Here is a 19635-nt window from a genome sequence, read left to right on the forward strand (position 1 = left end):
ATGGCACAAAGAGAGCAGGGAGGCAGAGAGGTAAGATACACGGCTTTGCAGGACCTCAGTTCAGCCTAGATATTAGCTGGAGGCCCTGAATCTTAAGAGCTGGATATGATGGGATCACACTCTACACTCTGGAAAGGTCCAAGATTTCTTGCATTTCACAGGCGTCTTCAAAAGTCCCCCTTGATTCTGACTTCTGCTTACTCTCAACTGCTCCCATCCTGTCTCTAAGACCCCCGTTGATGTCGCTGGCCTCCTGGCCTTGCTGCTCTCTTCCCTTCCCTGTCTCATTTCCATGCTTAGTCTGTCCAGTTCATTTCAAATGAAGAACAATTTAATTACCTCTTTTGCTACCTTTTCTCCTGCCAGCTCGTGCTCTCTGGGTGTCTGCTGCCCCAAGTGACATTCCAAGATATCTTCTTGAACCAAGAGAACAACTTCCTGAAAAAAATAATGATGCTTGCTCTTAAGTAATAATTCCTATCTCCCTCCAAACCTGACTATTTAAGTAATGAGATGCTGAGCAAATATAGGAATGATTATGTAGGTGGTGGTGTTAGTGATGGAGAGAAAGACTGATCAGGGGATATTTAAGAGACGATAAGATCCTGTGACAAATCATAGAAGAAAAACAGAAGGGGAAGGAAGGGAACCGTTTACTGAATGCATGTATCTTAACAACAACCCTATTCTATTAGTTTTGTCCCAACTTTCCAGGCAATGGAAATCAGAGGGGTCAAATAATATGCCCCAGGCCACTCAGACAGTAAACGGAAGATCCAGGATCCAAGCAAGATGTGATTTAAAACCCTGTATTCTTTGCATTGTATTCTTAATCACTTATACTTCTACCATAGAGGACAGTAGGGTCCATTCTAAACTCCGTTTAGTTTAACACTGATTTGAACTCGATTCAACAAGAAAATCATTTTCATATAAAAATAAAGTTTAGCATATACTCTTATTTTTTATAGCTTGCAATTTGCATCATTGCATGCGTCTTTCTTTCAGTGTTTCTCAGGCGCGTGGAGCAGAATCTGCTGCTGCTTCAGTGTAAAGGCGGCTCCTCTTACTCATTTGGAAAAGTGCAGCCAGTGGCTGGGATTTCCAGAGAGTCTGTTTCCCAACTGTGAGTGCTGTCCAGGGGTAGATCGGGTGGGCCCACTCTCATGGGAGGTGTGAATATTTAAGCGAAGACTGGAGGACTGCTTGGATGGGGTGTTGCTGTTGGAATTTGAATTTGGATGGCAGGGTCCCACATAGGGCTGCCCATAAGAACCTCTTGAGGAAGGCATGCTCAAAATACAGATGCCTGGGTTCTATCAGAGACGATCCGGCATGTGTAGAGTGGCTCAGAGGCCTTTCAGATATGTTCCCCAGTTGATTATCATGCACACCTGGGACCACCGAAACAGGCTGCCATTCACTCTTTTCCCATTTGCTCTGAGAATACTTGCTGGTGGCGCTTGGAGCTGCAACGTGTACCCTGAGACAACTTTGCTACAAAATATCTCGCTTCTATTATTATTTTTGCATCGCTCTAGTGTCTCAAATGACATCATTCTATTAATAGCATTCTGTCTTTAGTAGTGGTATTTCCATTTATAAAATATAGTAATTCTCGATCGCTCGAAGTGGCAAATCCAGAAAATGCAGCATTCCTATGTGTAATATTAATATCATTCTTGAACAATTGCTGGGCTGAAGATTCATTTGATAAATCTGATTTTTCTGAAATAGATGATTCTGATGATTCAGACGATTCAAACGATTCTGATGTTTGTTCTTTTTAGAAATAATTCCAGGAACAGTTTTTATATTTTATTTTCATATTGAAAATTGGTCAGATTTGCTTCAGCCTCAAAGAGCATGTTTATGCAAAATTAATTGAGCACTGGCAGTATTTTTTCCTAAATGGGTAAAGTTCCCTTCATCACTGGGTTCTTTACAGTCTGTCTTCTAGTATGGGAGGGAGAGTCTTAAAGCCTTTAAGACATAATGCTCTGTCCATGTAGGCAGTAATAACTGGTCAAACATGATTTCTATTTCATTCTTGGAGAAGGTAGAATACCAAGCTGCCTTTAAAATATCTGGGTTATATATTCTCTTTGTAATGGAAAGTGTTATTTACCTTGGTAGTATTTGTTGGTGATGCCAGCAGACCACACGTATTTTACCTTGAAGAGGCCAGATAATGTTTATATACCTGCAGGAACTAGGAAGAGGAATCAAGATGGGATTCCTAGCTGATATATGTACTTACAAAAAACGGAAGGGTAAGCAGGACTGGAATGGTTTGAGGAATGTAGCACGCTCTAATATACTTCTCCTTGGTGTGCTTGAAGCAGAAAAAGAAAACTCAAGGGATTCAGTGACAAATGTATATTTTCTGGGTCTTAAGTAACATGCTGGCCAATATCCCTCCAGCTCTTGAGTTGAAACATTCATAATTTTTTAAGAAAAAGCATTTGCTTATACTTCCCCAAATAGATGGATACTGGTAATAAATAATGAAAAAATACTGAATGCCAGGAAAAGGACATGCGATTTTTCCATCCCTCTGCTATAATGCTTTCTTAATTGATGTGTGCATCTTTTCTGCTGGTGAAAGACCTTTACTTAAAGAGAGAGAGCAGATGGACAAAGCTGAGAGACATGCTGAGTTTGTGGCCAGCCCAGAGGCATTGACCACCAAACCATTTGCTTTTCTTTTTTTTTCTCTTTTTTTTTTTATTGCATTTTAGGTTTTGGGGTACATGTGAAGAACATGCAAGATTGTTGCATAGGTACACACATGGCAGTGTGGTTTGCTGTCTTCCGTCCCCTCACCTGTATCTGTCATTTCTCCCCATGCTATCTCTTCCCCCCTCCCCACCCCCCCGTCCCTCCCCCACCATTTGCTTTTCAACAGCAGGACAGCTCTCAGAAGAGGACACAGGATAGGGCTGCCATGCTTCTCCACTTCTCTTACTTTATTCTGTGCCACTCAGCCTTCTTTGGCAGCCAGCCTATTTCTCATTTTTAAGTAGGAGGGTTCTGTAACTAACTTCAACCTATTTCTACTGTGTTAATTAATGTGTGCATACAGAAGGTTGCTGTTTTCCCTTAAGGTGTGATGAATAGGACTGGTATTTTTATGTAAGTCACTTAGAGCTTTAACAGATGTAGCAGTTCACTTTGGGAAACATTAACATTGAATAGCAAGACATAATACATTCCTTATTTATTTATTTATTTATTTTTTGAAATGGAGTTTCACTCTTGTTACCCAGGCCGGAGTGCAATGGCGTGATCTCGGCTCACCGCAACGTCCGCTTCCTGGGTTCAGGCAATTCTCCTGCCTCAGCCTCCTGAGTAGCTGGAATTACAGGCATGCACCATCATGCCTGACTAATTTTTTGTATTTTTAGTAGAGGTGGGGTTTCACCATGCTGGCCGGGCTGATCTTTAATTCCTGATCTTGTGATCCACCCGCCTTGGCCTCCCAAAGTGTTGGAATTACAGGTGTGAGCCACTGCACTTGGCCAATAAATTCTTTTTCCCTTTAAATTTAATTTTTATTCTAAGTTCAGAGGTACATGTGCAGGTTTGTTATATAGGTAAACTCGTATCATGGGGTTTGTTGTACAGATTATTTCATCACCCAGGTTATTGAGCCTAGTACCCATTAATTATTGTTTCTGATCCTCTTCCTCCTCCCACCCTCCACCCTCCACCCTCCACTCTCCAATAGGCTTCAATGTGTGCTGTTCCCCACTATGTGTCCCAGTTTTCTCATCAGTTAGCTCTCACTTGTAAGTGAGAGCATGCAATATTTGGTTTTCTATTCCTGCATTAGTTTGCTAAGGATAATGGCTTCCAGCTCTATCCATGTTCCTGAAAAGGATATGATCTCATTCTGTTTTCATGGCTGCATAGTATTCCATGGTATATATGTACCATGTTTTCTTTATTCAGTCTACCATTGATGGGCATTTAGGTTGATTCCATGTCTGTGCTACTGTGAATAATGCTGCAATGAACATACATATGCGTACATTTTTATAATAGAATGATTTATATTTCTTTGGGTGCATACCCAGTAATGAGATTGCTGGGTTGAACGGTATTTCTGTTTTCAGGTCTTTGAGGAATTGTCACACTGTCTTTCATGATGGCATAACTAAGTTACATTTCCACCAACAATGTATGAGCATTTGTTATTTTTTGACTTTTTAGTAATAGCCTTTCTGACTGGAGTGAGATGATATCTCATTGTGGTTTTGATTTGCATTTTTCTAAGCTTTTCTTCATGTGATTATTGGCTGCGTTTATTTCTTCTTTTGAAAAGGATCTGTTCATGTCCTTTGTCCATTTTTTAATGAGGTTTTTTTTCTTCTAAATTTGTTTAAGTTCCTTAGAAATGCTGAATATTAGACCTTAGTCAGATGCATAGTTTGTGAAAATATTCCCCCATTCTGTAAGTTGTCTGTTCACTCTGTTGATAGTTTTCTTTGCTGTGCAGAAGCCCTTTAGTTTAATAGATCCCATTTGTCAACTTTTGCTTTGGTTGCCATTGCTTTTGGTGTCTTCATCATAGAATCTTAGCCCATTCTTTTGTCCAGAATGGTATTGCCTTGGTTGTCTTCCAGGGTTTTTATAATTTTGGGGTTTATGTTTACATCTTTAATATACCTCGAGTTAATTTTTGTGTATGGTGTAAGGAAGGGATCCAGTTTAAATCTTCTGCATATGGCTAGCCAGTTATACCAGCACATTTATTGAATCCATTCCCCATTGCTTGTTTTTTGTCAGGTTTGTCGAAGATCAGATAGTTGTAGTGTGTGGTCTTATTTCTGGGCTCTGTTCTGTTACTTTGGTCAATGTGTCTGTTTTTGAACCAGTACCATGCTGTTTTGGTTACTGTAGCCCTGTAGTATAGTTTGAAGTCAGGTAGCATGATGCCTCTGGCTTTATTCTTTTTGCTTAGGATTGACTTGTCTATGTGGGCTCTTTTTTGATTTTATATAAATTAAATTGTTTTCTTGTTTTGTGAAGAATGTCAATAGTTTAATAACAATAGCATTGACAAAGCTGAGAGGACTTGCTGAGTTTGTGGCCATTATAGAATTGAATCTATAAATTGCTTTGAGCAGTATGGCCATTTTAATGATATTGCTGAGTTTGTGGCCATTATAGAATTGAATGCTGAGTTCGTGAGTCATTCTAGAATTGAATCTAAAAATTACTTTGGGCAGTATGGCCATTTTAATGATATTGATTCTTCCTATCCAGGAGGATGAAATGTTTTTTCATTTAGGTTTGCCTCATCTCTGATTTCTTTGAGCAGTGTTAGTAGTTTTCCTTGTAGAGATCTTTTACCTCTCTAGTTAGCTGTATTCCTATGTATTTTATTTTATTTTTTTGACACAGCTAATTCTGCTGGGCAAACTCTACCAGCGACTACAGTATAAAAAGCCATCCACAGACTCCCTCTGGGCTCTCTATGGGCACTAGAAAACAGTGAATACAGTTGAAGGGACCTGTCCAACAACAGTCAGACCACGGTCTGAATCTGAACACCACACTGTAGTGACTATGATTTTTGGTAAGTCACTTAACCTCTCAGAGTCTTGTTTACTCATTCATAATTGGTGCACGGAATGCCTCCTTTGATCAAGAGTGACTCATGCAATGTTTGCAAAGCTTCTGAGCCATAGAACTCAATTCACGAGCCTACACGTTGGCTGTAAGCATTCATCCCATTAGACAAGATCCTTGAGAGTAGAGATGATGTCTTGTTTATTTATGTCTCCAGTGCCTAGTAACAATAGGAACTCATATTTATTGAAAGAACAAAAAAATGAATTTGTCTTATTTGATTAGTAATCTTTATAACTGTGCAGTGACTCTTGCTGGGGTGTAGACAACTCTTTAGCCCTAAACTCTTCACCTGTCTCTGTCCCTAAAGGAATTCAGACCTATCACCCAGACTTTCTCAACCCCCTTGGCAGAGTGTTGGCTTGCCAGTCCACAGAACCTACCACGTAGAATTACACTATCCCTTCTTGCAAGGGAGTCCTCTGAGTTGTGGGGTGGATGCAAATCTTTGCAGAGATGCTGGTGGTCCAGCTTGCCCAGATGTGCCATGCAGCCACTCCCATCTTGGGTCATGTCATGTCAGTGCCAGTGCTACAGACAAGTAAGGCATGAGGGGCAGCAGGTTTTTTTCCTGCTTTCGGAGACCTCTATCCATCCTCTGCTTCTGTGCTCCTTTCCCAGCCCAGGGGAATCTCTTTTTAGTCTGAGTGAGATCAGTTTCCCTTTCTGCTCTTTAAGACACTCAGTACATCCCTAGAATCCCTCTTTCCCTAAGGCTGTAGGCTTTTGGAATATACAAGCCAGAAACAGTTTCAGGTTTATTTTTTGATTTATTTTCTGCTCTGCCTAAACCTCTCCTGGATATCAAACATGTAAGCCTCATTACTTGCCTGAATCTGGGAAGGGAGAGTTAATATCTTAAAATGTTATAGGTCTAGTGCCTAGGAGGAAACAATTAGATATTGGTATTGGGGATAGTCTTACCAGATATATTGGTATAGTCTTACCAGGGATGGCAAATGTTATAGGACTTTAGGGGATATTAATTCCTTATGATTGTGAGATGGTGAAACTCCAGGTATCATTGCAGCATTTAAGACAGGAAAAAGGATGGGGAAAACAACAGTTTTCTTTTTCTTTCTTTCTTTCTTTCTTTCTTTCTTTCTTTCTTTCTTTCTTTCTTTCTTTCTTTCTTTCTTTCTTTTTTGAGATGGAGTCTCACTCTGTCACTCAGGCTGGAGTGCAGTGGCGTGATCTCAGCTCATTGCAACCTCTGCCTCCTGGGTTCAAGCAATTCTCCTGCCTCAGACTCCCGAGTAGCTAGGATTACAAGTGTGTACCACCATACCCAGTTAATTTTTGTATTTTTAGTAGAGACAGGGTTTCACCATGTTGGCCAGGCTGGTCTCGAACTCCTGACCTTGTGATCTGTCTGCCTTGGCATCCCAAAGTGCTGGATTACAGACATGAGACACCGTGTCTGGCCTGTTCCCTTATAATAAGAAGAAATGAAATTTCATTTTAGAGCCCCTCTGCCTCTCTGAGACTTTTTGTAATGTATCATTGACCAAGATTGGGTCACATAGCACAGGAAGCAGGAAAAGCAAACACTCGGTTTCCAGCCTCAATGTGGGGAGACAGCAAGTGAGAAGAGGTGAGGCATGCTGTTGGGTTAGCCCATGTCAGTCTGGGCCCCTCCAGAAGCAGATCCTGAAACAGGGCTTCAAAAGCAATTGGTGTGTTTGAGTGTGAAGTAAAGCCTGCTAAAGTGGTGAGAAAGTGAGATGAAAAGGGGAAGCCACATATATTAGCCTGGGTTCCCTGAAGAAACACAGTCGATAGGGAATGTTTCTATGAAATATACACATATATGATATATATTGTACATATGCATACATCTGACACACACACACACACACACACACACACACACACACACATACAAACACGTATAAAGGGATTGACTATAACGAATTGACTCACATGATTTGGAGGCAGAGAAATGCAAGCTCAGTATTTGGCAAGCTGGAAACCCAGGAGGGCTGATGGTATAAGTTCCAGTCCGAATCCACATCTGAAGGCAGGAGAAGACTGATATCCCAGCTCAAAGGCAGTTGGGCTGAGAGAGGGAATTCTTTCTTTCTTTCTTTCTTTCTTTCTCTTTCTTTCTTTCTTTCTTTCTTTCTTCCTTCCTTCCTTCCTTCCTTCCTTCCTTCCTTCTTTCTTTTCTTTCCTTTCCTTTCCTTTCCTTTCCTTTCCTTTCTTTTCTTTTCTTTTCTCTTTTCTTTCTTTTCTTTTCTTTTCTTTTCTCTTTCTTTTCTCTTTCTTTTCTCTTTCTTTTCTCTTTCTTTCCAGAGTCTTGCTCTGTCGCCAGGCGCCAGACTGGAGTGCAGCAGCGTGTGATCTCGGCTCACTGCAACCTCCACCTCCTGGGTTCAAGCGATTCTCCTGCCTCAGCCTCCTGAGTAGCTGGGACAACAGATGCCTGCCACCATGCCCAGCTAATCTTGTATTTTAGTACAGATAGGGTTTCACCATGTTGGCCAGGATGGTCTTGATCTCTTGACCTCGTGATCTGCCCGCCTTGGCCTCCCAAAGTGCTGGGATTACAGGCGTAGCCACCGTGCCAGCAGGAATTCTTTCTTACCTAGCCTTTGTTGTATTAAGGCCTTCAATGAACTGGATAAATCCCACCCACATTGAGAGGGAGCCTTCTGTTTTACTCAGTTGGCTAATTCAAATGCTAATCTCACCCAGAAACATCATCACAGACACATCCAAAATAATATTTAACCAGTGTCTGGGCACCCTATGGCCCAATCACATTGACCAGGACAGAGGGCATTTGTCAGTTTGTCTACCACCATGGGCAGCCAGCTCGTAATCCTGTTGGAGTGACTTTAAGATCTAGTGTAAAATATAAAGACTGGTGCTGTCTCACTTTTACCAATCATTGGTTGAGGGCTGCTGGGGATTGAAATCCCTGATACTCTGTCCTGCTCATGAACTGGCACGTGGGCTTTGGCCTGAGGATGCCTTAGGCCAGGCGTCCCCAAACTACGGCCCGCGGGCCACATGCGGCCCCCTGAGGCCATTTATCCGGCCCCCCGCCGCACTTCAGGAAGGGGCACCTCTTTCATTGGTGGTCAGTGAGAGGAGCATAGTATGTGGTGGCCCTCCAACGGTCTGAGGGACAGTGAACTGGCCCCCTGCGTAAAAGGTTTGGGGACACCTGCCTTAGGCAAAGCAGTGCAGGTTCTGGCCGTCGGAAGTCCAGAGGCGGTTCTTTAGTAGTCAGATGAGGGAATATGAGTGGGCACTGATGGTATCGGTTGCCCCAGCTGACACAGTCCACCACAGGGTGTAGTGAAGCACTTGGATGTTCAGTAAATGCTTTTTGATTTTTTTAAAATGTAAAGCTGGTGATTGATTCTAAGTCTCAGATGTTTTGACCTGTAGGACTTTATCTCAGAAGAGAAACTGTGCTCCTAGGACATTTTCTCTGGGGACAACCCTGAAAGACTGAGGATCTTGCAGGGAGAATCTTAAGTGATTGAACTGTTGACCTGACAGCCTGAACCGCCGGGAGCCACACTTTTAGTCTCTCCATCTTGGACGTGGTTTGGCCCTTGAAGAGAGGGCAGATCCCATTGTCTTATGTAGCTTTCAAATTCATTCCTGGCCAGAGCGGTGCTATCTGGTGTTCTCATGTGAAAAAACAGGCTCAGGGAAGGATTTGCCCAGGTCACCCAGCTGCAAACGTCAGCATAAAACACAGGGAAGCCTGATGGTAAAACTGGTACCTGTTCCATGATACTTGGTGGTTCCCTCCCAGGAAGATGACTTTTCAAATGTGCCACAGAAATTAATAATGTTATAATTACATGCCACTTCTTGTGCTGACTCACTTCCAGGGCTGTGGCAGAAAGTTCTTCCGATGGGAGTACGTAGCACTGACCCTCTGACATCCTCTCTCTCTGTCTCTGTCTTTCTGTCTCTCTCTCTGTTGCTCTTTGGTCCGGTGTATACAGCTGCTGGTAGGATTCGGTGTCACGTTCTTGAGCTGATCAAGTCAGCTCACGCTGGGCTGAGCCATACTCTTGAGGTATTGATACTTCCTCCTGAATTATTAACTTTCAGATAGCTGCTAATATATGTGTTGGAAAAACATAAGTTGCAAATAAAACTTGGCTCTCTTTTGTCCTTCTGTTATTGAAATTAATACACACATGGAGTTGTTTGTGAATGCCCCTCTTCTTCTTTGGACTTGTTCCTGATCCCTAGCTCCTGCTGGAGGGAGGACCAGCTGTCCATGTTTCTGCCTCAGTGTGGGCTTCCATAAGCAGTGGCTGGGAGGGGCACAAATTGTGAGGACACCAATCCTATCCAATATTTTCTGTCCTAGGAATTTAGTTATGAGGCTCTGAGAGATTGAAATAGTCATACTGTGGCAAATCATGCCACCAAATCACGTCTGAGCTTTAGCTATGTGGGCAGAGGAGCTTGTAGTGAGCAGAGAGCAGGCAGATGCTTGTTGGGAAGCAGAGACAAGAGAACAGATGGCTCTGTGGGGAAGGAGTTTTGAATTCTGCACCCCCACCCCTCTGCTCCAGGGCTAGACTTTTCTCCCCTTGCCTAAGAGACTCCCATGATTATGATGAAAGAAACCCCCCTTACACATGGAACCTGGGAGAGGGCATGGGTTCCTTTCCATCCAGATGATCTCCAGTCAAGACGATTTAGGTGGGAGCCTGTGGGCTTCCGCAATGGAGCTTCCTCACCGTCAAGGTGGAGCTCTGCCCGGTGCTGAGATGGAAAACTAACAGTTAAGCACACGTGTGCACATTCCAGCCTGTGCGTTTATCCACAAAAGGGATCAGGGCCAAAACTCCTAATTGAAACAAAACAAAAGCACAACCATCTAAAGAGAGAAACCATGTCATTAATGGTTACACAGAAAAGGTAAGTCAAATTACCAGGTGCTTTCCATAGAAAAGGTAAACTGCACCTTGATGATTTGGCTGTAATACCCTTAGGGAGCAAGTTGTGATTTGTTAGTTTATTTTAAAAGATAAACAGTACCTCTAAAAGCCTGAATAACAAAAGTTAAATATAAACCACTGTAGCCTAAGGAGCCTAAGGTCACTAAGGACAAATCTATAGCCCAAGAAACTCCGATTTATTGATCCGTTTTCGTGATGGAGGCTGCATGCCAAAGAGCTTTGGGCATCTCACCAAACACAGGGAAAGATATAATTATTCAACAGTTTTCAAGAAGGCTAAAATTTAGGAAAAATGAAAATAAAGCTTAAAAGCAAAGCAGTGCTCAGTGTAGAGGGGTCTGGACTGTAAATTGAACCCAGGCTCCCATTTCCTTGGAAATGACAAAGTTAAGATAAATGTGAGTATTTTCATCAGGAACCCCTTATCTGAAGCTCTGTATCTGGGCTGAAAATCAAGGATGCTTCTCTGTCAAAATGACTTAGATCTTCCAGGCAAGCGTGAGATGGTTCATTCTTACTCATACAGTTTCCAACAGTGAAGTTTCTGATAGTCCCTGATTTTAGAGATCAAGCCTTTCCAGGATGCAAGAGAGCAGCAGTTACTCAAAGAAGGTTATTATGTGCAGCGTGTCCTCGGCAGAAATATCATTTCCTGGTATATTTTGGAACTAGCTTTATCTATGTCTGTTATCCTAGCCTGATGAATGTCAGGACAAATTTTTATTTTGTCAATCTGAGTTAATTTTTACTTTTTAAAAAACTTCGAGGCTTTTTGTGGGAGAATGAGTCAGTGCTCTTTGTTCTTCCCAGAACTTGTGACTAGATTTTTCTAAAACTTGTGAGCACTCGCAGCTATTCTCTATGAACACACATGGTTAGTGGTGTTTGGGGGAGCCAGGTGGGAGCTACCAGCTTTGCTGATACCGCAGCTGGGATTTCCCAGCTTGAGAGGTGGCATAACTCAGGGCACCGTTCCCACCTTTGAGTCTCTTGGGCTTCACTTTCCTGATCTTTCTCCATGTGAGAAAACAGGTACTATTATTTACTTTTTTTTTTTGGATGTTCAATCAAAGAAATGTGTAAGTATTTGATGCTGATACAGTATTTTTTAATTTAAAATGAGACAAATCCTTTTGTGCCTTTTGAGTTTTCCTTTCAAGGCACATGCCTCTGTTATCTATTTAAATAGTAACTTTGTAAAAATAAAAAGAATAATTTAAGAACTGTACACGTAGGGACCAGACATAAGCTGCACCAGCGGGATCCTAGATCCTCTTTCCCCAAGGGCAGCCCATTCTTGATTCTTTATTCTTAATTTTTAAGAAGTGGATTTATATCTTGTGCTTAAATAGATGCATTACAAAGTAAAGCCTTTAATCACTACCATAACAGGAAAAACAGTATTGCTTGCATATATTCAAAGTAACCATAGAAAAGAAGTCAAATGATGACTGGTATCACTTCTTTTTATTATCTATTGCTTGTCAAATTGTGTAAGATTGAGGCTTGTCTTGCCTTTAAAAATGGGGATGTGGGGTGAGGAAGATATTAGCAAAGGTTGGAAAGAAAATACCTTTCTGATCTTCCTTTCATCCCACAGCACCAACCAAGACTTGCTCCACGATAGAATTAGAAAGATAAAGGAGTTAGAAGATGTATACCAGGTATCTTACTCCATTTCGTGCTTTCATAACAAAATACCTGTGACTGGGTAATTTACGAACAATAGAAATCTGTTTCTCACAGTTCCAGAGGCTGAGAACTCCATGATTACGGTACCAGTAGATTCGTGTCTGGAGAGGGAATCTCTGCTTCCAAGCTGGTGCCTTCCAAGATGATGCTGGCTTCTCATGTGATGGAAACGGTGAACTCTGCCCTCACATGCAGAAGGGCTAAAGGGATGAATGCTGTGTCCTCATGTGGCAGAAGAGATGGAGGGGTCAGGCAGCTGTCTGAAGCCTCTTTTAAAAGGACATTAATCCCATTCTCAAGGGTGGAACCCTCATGACTTAATGGCTTCATCTCCACCTCTTCATACTATCACCTTAGGGGTTAAGTTCCACCATTGACTTTTGGGGGGATATGTACATTTGAACCACAGCACCAGGATTCACTATTGGACCACCCCACACCATCTCTGGTGCCAACAAGACTGTGCATCCCACTCTTGGGAAATGAGCGTTGCATTTTGGGAGCTCAGGCTGCACAGTCACAGGCTCAGGATGCAATCAGGTGCCACAACGGTTTGGATGTGTGTCATTGGGCCAGGCATTTAGCTCCCCTAAGGCTCAGTTCCCCTATCCTTCATGGGGATAGTCATTGTTATTAATTCTTATGATTGTTTTGAGGATTTAATGATCTGATTCATGGAAACCTGTTAGCACCGTGTCTGTCATACAGTTTTCCACAGCTCTGAGCTAGGATGCTGAGATAAGCTTGTGTCATGCACCTGCCAAGGGCCCGTGCCTGGGTGGGTTTTAGAGGTCACATCTGGGTCACGAAGGCTCCAAATTGACCAGGAGGAGGAAGTCAAGTTGACTGCTGAGGGTCAGTTCCTATTGTGGCAAGTGGTAAGAGTCAGGCCGGAGACAAGGGTCAAACAGCTGTGTCAGGGCAGGGGCAGGGGCAATAACAGAACATCTGCCAAGAGTCGAGACACAGCCTCTCTGCAAATGTAGGCAAGGCTATGCTGAGGTGTGTCTGAGGTTTCCCTTAGTCTCCTGTGCATGGGGGACATCCTGATTAAGGGAGACACAGCTTCTCTAATCCTCAGCTCCCAAAAGACAGTTATGTTTAGGGCCACTGGTCTCATCTCTGGCAAGAGACTCTTTGGGTGTCATGCATTCATCTTTTTGTAAGGCCTTCAACATGCTGGATTCAGTGCCAGGCACTAGACATGGTAGCACAGAAACATGGTTGGCCAGGAAGGCTTAGGGTCAGGGGTCCAGGAGATACTAAGATTAAGTAAGAGAAATTGAGTATTGGATAGGCAGAGTGTGTAAGGAGAAGGGAGGGATGGAGGACGGGCAGAAGCCCAGACCTCACTTGGCTGTGTAGTGTCAGGAATTGGTCTCAGCATCTGTCCGTATCCTCCTGCTTTGGGATGAATGTGACCTTATTTAGATATGGGGTTTTTGCAGATGTAATCAAGTTAATTTGAGTTCATGGTGGATTAGAGTGGGCCTGATTCCAGTGACTGGTGTTCTTATAAGAAAAGGAAAACTGGAATACAGAGACACACACAGAGGGAAGATGGTCTTGTGATGACAGAAGTAGAGATTGGAGAAATGAAGCTGTAAGGTATGGGCTGTCTGCAGCCAGCAGAAGCTAGGAAGAGGCAAGGCAATATAGTTCATTTGGAGGGAGGTGGCCCTGCTGACAGCTTGATTTTGGCTTCTGGGCTCCAGAAATGTGGGAGAATGTATTTCTGTTGTTTTCAGCCACCCAGATTCGCCATACCCAAGAGTGTGGGTCCTTGAGGAAGTGCCAGTGAGCAGGATGAGGGTAAACAAGTGGAGTGAGGTCTCTGCCTTTCTGTACGTAGTGCTGAGCTTTTGTTATGGATGAGTTCCTTTCCTCAAATGCCTGAATATCCCAAAGCACTGCTTCTGGCCCCGTCTCTGGGACTCTGATTCTTCCCACTCATGGACCACTCTCCCTCCAGCTCTATCTTTCACTATTCCAGAGAAGCCATAGAAAGGAGTAGGCAGGAGCCCAGGAGCAAACTGGGGAAAGGGAAGGGAGGGGTAACCTGCAGGGGAGGAAGAAGGTGTAAAGAATGTAATCCTTTTTTTGCAGAGTCAAGAGCAGACCACTTGTGTCTCCGGATCCTATGCCAGGGAGTCCTGACTGCAGAGGGACATGGTACAGCCACACCAGTTCTTTCCCAGCTCAGCCATTTTCTCTGCCTGGTCACCAGCTTGTGGTTTTAGAAACATTTCTTGCTTAAAGGGAAGATTAAGTTATTCAATGTTTATCTAGATCCTAGGGAAGGAACCAGCATTCCTTGTATAGATTTTGCTCCCTGGCCTGCTCTGGACCCCAGGATGCAGGAAATGACTTTCTGCCCTAGTCCATGTTTCAGGGCATGTGGCCACAGGTCTCATGTCTCATGACTGAGTGTTTTACCAGAGACCCGAGGGTCAGGGCTGGGGACTGATCTCTCCCTCTGCTGCTTGTGGCAGGAGAATGCTGTACTCCCTCACAATAGCCTTTATGAAAAGAAAGAAAGAAAAAAAAAACCTGGTCAGTCAAATTGCATTTTATCTAAAGAGGGAGCTTAAAATAATCTGGGCCATTTGACAAAACTGGAAGGATCAGGTCTCAGGTTTTTGGTCTTTGTGGGTGGGCATTGTTCTTGACCATTAAGTCCATCTGGACTCATTGGAACGTCATGTGTTGTAAGACCCCCTGAAACCCATGTGGCCTCTCTGTAGATTCACATTCACTGTAACTCTCCATACCATATTTTCCCTTTCCAAGAAATCATGGGCCCAGATACTGATATTCTGGTGAGCTGGTATCGAAATAAATTTCAGGCAGAGGGGTTTGGTTGGAGAGAAGCAAGAAGATCAAGCCGAAAACAAGGAAGGGAAAAGTGTTTCATGTTCATGTCAGAGGGGCTTCCAGGTCACTGCAGGATGAGGCTTGGGGAGAAATGTCTCAGAGGGACTTGACTTCAAGGCCCAAGGACTTGAGAGTAGACAGACGCTTAGGAAAAGAAATGCCTCAGTCAGCTTGCATTCTCTCTGCCAAATTGTAAAAAAAAAAAAAAAAAAAAAAAAAAAAAGGATATAGATAGCCTTCTTTCCCTCCTTCTCTAGAGTGGGACAAGAGGCCCAGGGTGACTCTATGGACTTCTTAGAGGTGGGCTATCTTGTTGGGCCACGTGCTGAACATATGCACCTAGAAAGGCTAGTAAGAGATCTGGTGAATTCCAGTGTCAGAGGGCTGTGACTCAACTCACTGAAAACATTTTAAGCATCAGACGAGTGAAAGCTCAGAAAAATCAGGCTCTAGCCTTAAGCAAAATGGCAGGTGGGAGTTGGAACTTGAAGCCAAGGGTGCGGTAATGGGAGAAAGTCCAGCCGCCTAGGAGCAGGTTAGTGATGGGAAGCTGTGCAGGAGAGACGCTGCTCATAGCTCTAGGCTGTCAGCCTTAATGGCCATTGGCCTGGCTTAAACATACAGGGTCAAGCATTCATCCCTTTCTGGAAATCTGGAGTCGAAAACAAAGTCAGGCAAATGATTTTCTATCAATTCAGAGTGAAAACCAAAATCCCCAGAGGAACTCCACATCACCTGCCTAAAGCACTTTCTGGAAAAGTTCCAGGGCGCAATATCTTTGCAACCCATTGTTCTCAGGCATAAACTTCTCTGGCTTATGAACCACATGGAAAACAACCTACCTCCTTTATGTGGGCTGCTAATTGCAATCTTTGTTTTTACATGAAGCATTGGGACAGATGCTAGATTCAGAAAGTAAAGCCTCAGATAAACAGGTGTGTAGGCACAAGCTCATCGCTTGCTGCCCCAGGCTCTCTATGGCTGCATCTGACTCCCAGCTGTAGGCTAAGTCAGTCAGAGAATGGTTAAGGCGCTGTGCATATCAAACCCTGAAACCATGGGAGCAGATTAAAGAGGGGGAAGCTGAGCTAGGAAATGCAGAGTAGGATTTGGGAAGGATTTGTACCTTTTCCCATTTCTACCCCTGTCAAAGTGTGCAGACTCTTCTGGGAAGCATGTCATGGAGTGATTGGGAGTCAAGTCACTTGAGGTGCACAGAGAAGGAATGGTTTCTGTCTTAGATAATCTCTGCGATGCCCCAAGAAAAAGGCATGAAATCCAATGAGGTGTCCTAGATCACAGAAGGATGGATTCACAACCCCATGGGAGACACAGCTGCTTTGTTCTTTTTCCTTCTCTTCTCTACCTGCCCAGCCCCCACAAGAGGAAATGTTAACATTTTTCTCATGTTTTCCTGGCTGTAGGGTAATTTTGGCCAGAGTAACAGTCTTAAAGCATAGCCTTCTTTGTGATTCTCTCTCAATAAAAAATAATAAATGCTTTTGCTGCTTACAATATGTTAGGCACTGTTCTAAGCTCTTTGCACATTCTAAGTCATTTATTTCTCAAAACAACACTGTGATGCAGATGCAGGGGAGAACTGAGGCATAGGGAGGTTAACTAACTTGTACCAGGTCATAGAGCTAAGCGGCAGAGCCGGGATTTGAACCTAGAATCTAGATCAAGATCCACGCTCTTTTCTCCACTCTGCCTATAGAACAAAGAACAAGTGTGTTAGTCTGGCATTCAGTGTCATCCACCACCTGGGCCCTGTCTACTTTGTCCCCTGCGTAGACTTCAAAGTACTTTGTGTGCCTCCCACAAAAGTATGTGCATGATTTATAAAAGACAAAGAGTGAATCTTTCTATGACGCAAAACCTCAGAAAAATTACAGGAGGCAAACAATCTAATCTCAAATTAGCCAAGTTATCCACAGATGACAACACAAATGAACAGTAGGATGCAAACATTTTCTTAGGCAGCCACAGAAATGAAAACTTAAACAATGAATTACCTTTTTTGGGCACAATTTCTAACATTTGGTAATACATGCTGTGAAGACATGAGGAAATGAGCAGTCTGTTTAGGGGAGTATAAATCAATTCAGCCTTTTTGGAGATTGACTGGGTAATAGTAGCCATTAGAAAGAAAAAATGTGTATGCCCTTAGTAAAATAATCACTCTTCTAGCAGTCTTTCTTCCAGAAAATAGTAACACAGATACAGTAAGACAAATGCATAAGGATGCTTATTGATGGGTTGACAATAACAAGAAATAGGAGCCAGGTGAATTTCTATAAAGAAAAAATATGTTTGAATATATTTTGCTACATTAAAATAATATAATATTATGCAAAAGAAGTAGGAACACTTGTTTTCGTTGGCTTGGAAAGCTGTATATTATAGTATTAGCTTTTTATTCTTAAGTAACATATTACCACAAATTTAGAGACTTAAAATAACACCTAATCATTAGCCTATGTCTTTGTAGCTCAGACGTCTGGCATGGCGTGGACTGGGTTCTCTGCTCAGGGCATCACCACGCTAAAAGCAAAGTATCAGTAGGACTGAGTTCTTATCCGGAAGCTCTGAGAGAAAAATCAGCTTCCAATCTCATTTTCTTGTTGGCAGAATTGAGTTCCTTGTGGTTGGAAGATGAAGTTCCTGTTTCCTTGCGGGTTGTCAGCTAGGGACTGCTTTCAGCTCCTGGAGGCCACCTGTATTCCTCGTCACCTATCTACCTTTCTCTTCACGCCAGAATAGTGTGTCATATCCTTCTCAGGGTGTGAATCTGTGACTTCCACTGTCTTTGATCTCTAGGCCCAAATTTAAAGAGTTTGTGTGATTGTCTCCCTATTTTTAGTGGAACTTATTTGGGACCTTAACCAAATCTGCAGAATTTCTTTCCATTAACATCTAGATTCATGTTTGACTGAATAAGTGGGAGGAAGAATATGTACACTAGGGTCTAGGACAGGCGTCCCCAAACTACGGCCCGTGGGCTGCATGTGGCCCCCTGAGGCCATTTATCCGGCCCCCGCCGCACTTCAGGAAGGGGCACCTCTTTCATTAGTGGTCAGTGAGAGGAGCACAGTGTGTGGCGGCCCTCCAACGGTCTGAGGGACAGTGAACTGGCCCCCTGTGTAAAAAGTTTGGGGACGTCTGGTCTAGGAATACAGAAGGCCATCTTAGAATTCTGCCTGTCATAATGATATACCACAAATGAAAAAGCTATTTGTAGATCAAAAGACTGAGCATGACTCCATTAAAATATTTTATACTTATATAGGGGTAGCAATATAGATGAGTATGTTTACACACACATAGATATATTGATACTAATATGGATGAGGCTGGCTAGTGAAGAGCCATGCAAGACCATTTGAGGGCATGCTGTTAAAAGTGGCTATTTCTGCGATTGGGATTGGACGGGACAGAGGGGACTCACACTTTTACTTTACGTTTTTACTTTTTAAAAAGTTACAAAATTATGGGTGTTTATGTGTTTGTGTTTTTTAGTACAGTCAGCCCCTCATGTCTTTGGCTTCTGCATCTGTGGATTCTAGCAACCATGGATCAAAAATATTATTTTAGGCCAGATGCAGTGGCTCACACCTGTAATCCTAGCACTTTGGGAAGGAGATGTGGGTGGATTACCTGAGGTCAGGAGTTTGAGACCAGCCTGGCCAACATGGTAAAACCCCGTCTCTAATGATCAGACATGGTAGCATGCACCTGTAATCCCAGCTACTTGGGAGGCTGAGGCTGGAGAATCACTGAACCCAAGAGATGGAGGTTGCAGTGAGCTGAGATCGCATCATTGCACTCCAGCCTGGGTGTACAGGCTTTTTTCTTGTCATTACTCCCTAAACAATACAGTATAACAATGATTTACATAGCATTTACATTGTATTAGGTATTATAAATAATGCAGATGATTTAAAGTATATGGCAGGCTGTGCATATGTTATATACAAATATTACACCATTTAATGTAAGACACTTGAGCATCTGTGGATTTTGGTATCCACGGAGGGGATCCTAGAACCAGCCTTCTGTGGCTTCTGAGGAATGACTATATTTGAGCCCTTAAGGTCTCCGCCATCACTGTAGGAGACAGACCTGAGGGAGGAAGTGATCCGGCTTTATAGATCTACGTTGGCTCTCATTTTCTTCTGCTTATAGCCCAAGTCAAGACACTAGTTCTTCCAAAAGTAAAGTCAAACAAATTTAGGAAAAAAGACTGACAAATTACCTCAAACTCTTGGTTTAAAAGAAACTTATTCTTATAGTTTTGGTGATCAGAAATCTAAAATTAAGATGTTGGCAGAGCTGCATTTCTTCTGGAGGCTTTAAGGGAGAATACATTTCTTGTCTTTTCCATCTTTAGAGGTACCTGCATTTCTGTTCTTGTGGCTCCTTTCTCCATCTGCAAAACCCATCACTTCACCCTCTGGTATTGTCCTCACGTTTCCCTTTTGTCTGATTC

At 42.9% G+C, this 19635-nt stretch overlaps 1 protein-coding gene across 7 annotated transcripts in view; it reads left to right on the forward strand.

Moving 5' to 3' along the window:
- Positions 1–19635, forward strand: part of SV2B (synaptic vesicle glycoprotein 2B) — a 194067-nt gene that overhangs the window by 40200 nt on the left and 134232 nt on the right. For 3 of the 7 annotated variants that reach the window (XM_074400050.1, XM_074400051.1, XM_074400052.1), the window contains exon 2: positions 1009–1126. The exons of the other annotated variants lie outside the window; for them this stretch is intronic. The gene's annotated coding sequence lies outside the window, so the exon portion shown is untranslated. The remainder of the gene's footprint in view (positions 1–1008; positions 1127–19635) is intronic. 7 annotated transcript variants of the gene reach the window in all.

This window comes from Saimiri boliviensis, chromosome 5, assembly GCF_048565385.1.
Source record: "Saimiri boliviensis isolate mSaiBol1 chromosome 5, mSaiBol1.pri, whole genome shotgun sequence".
NCBI lineage: Eukaryota > Metazoa > Chordata > Mammalia > Primates > Cebidae > Saimiri > Saimiri boliviensis.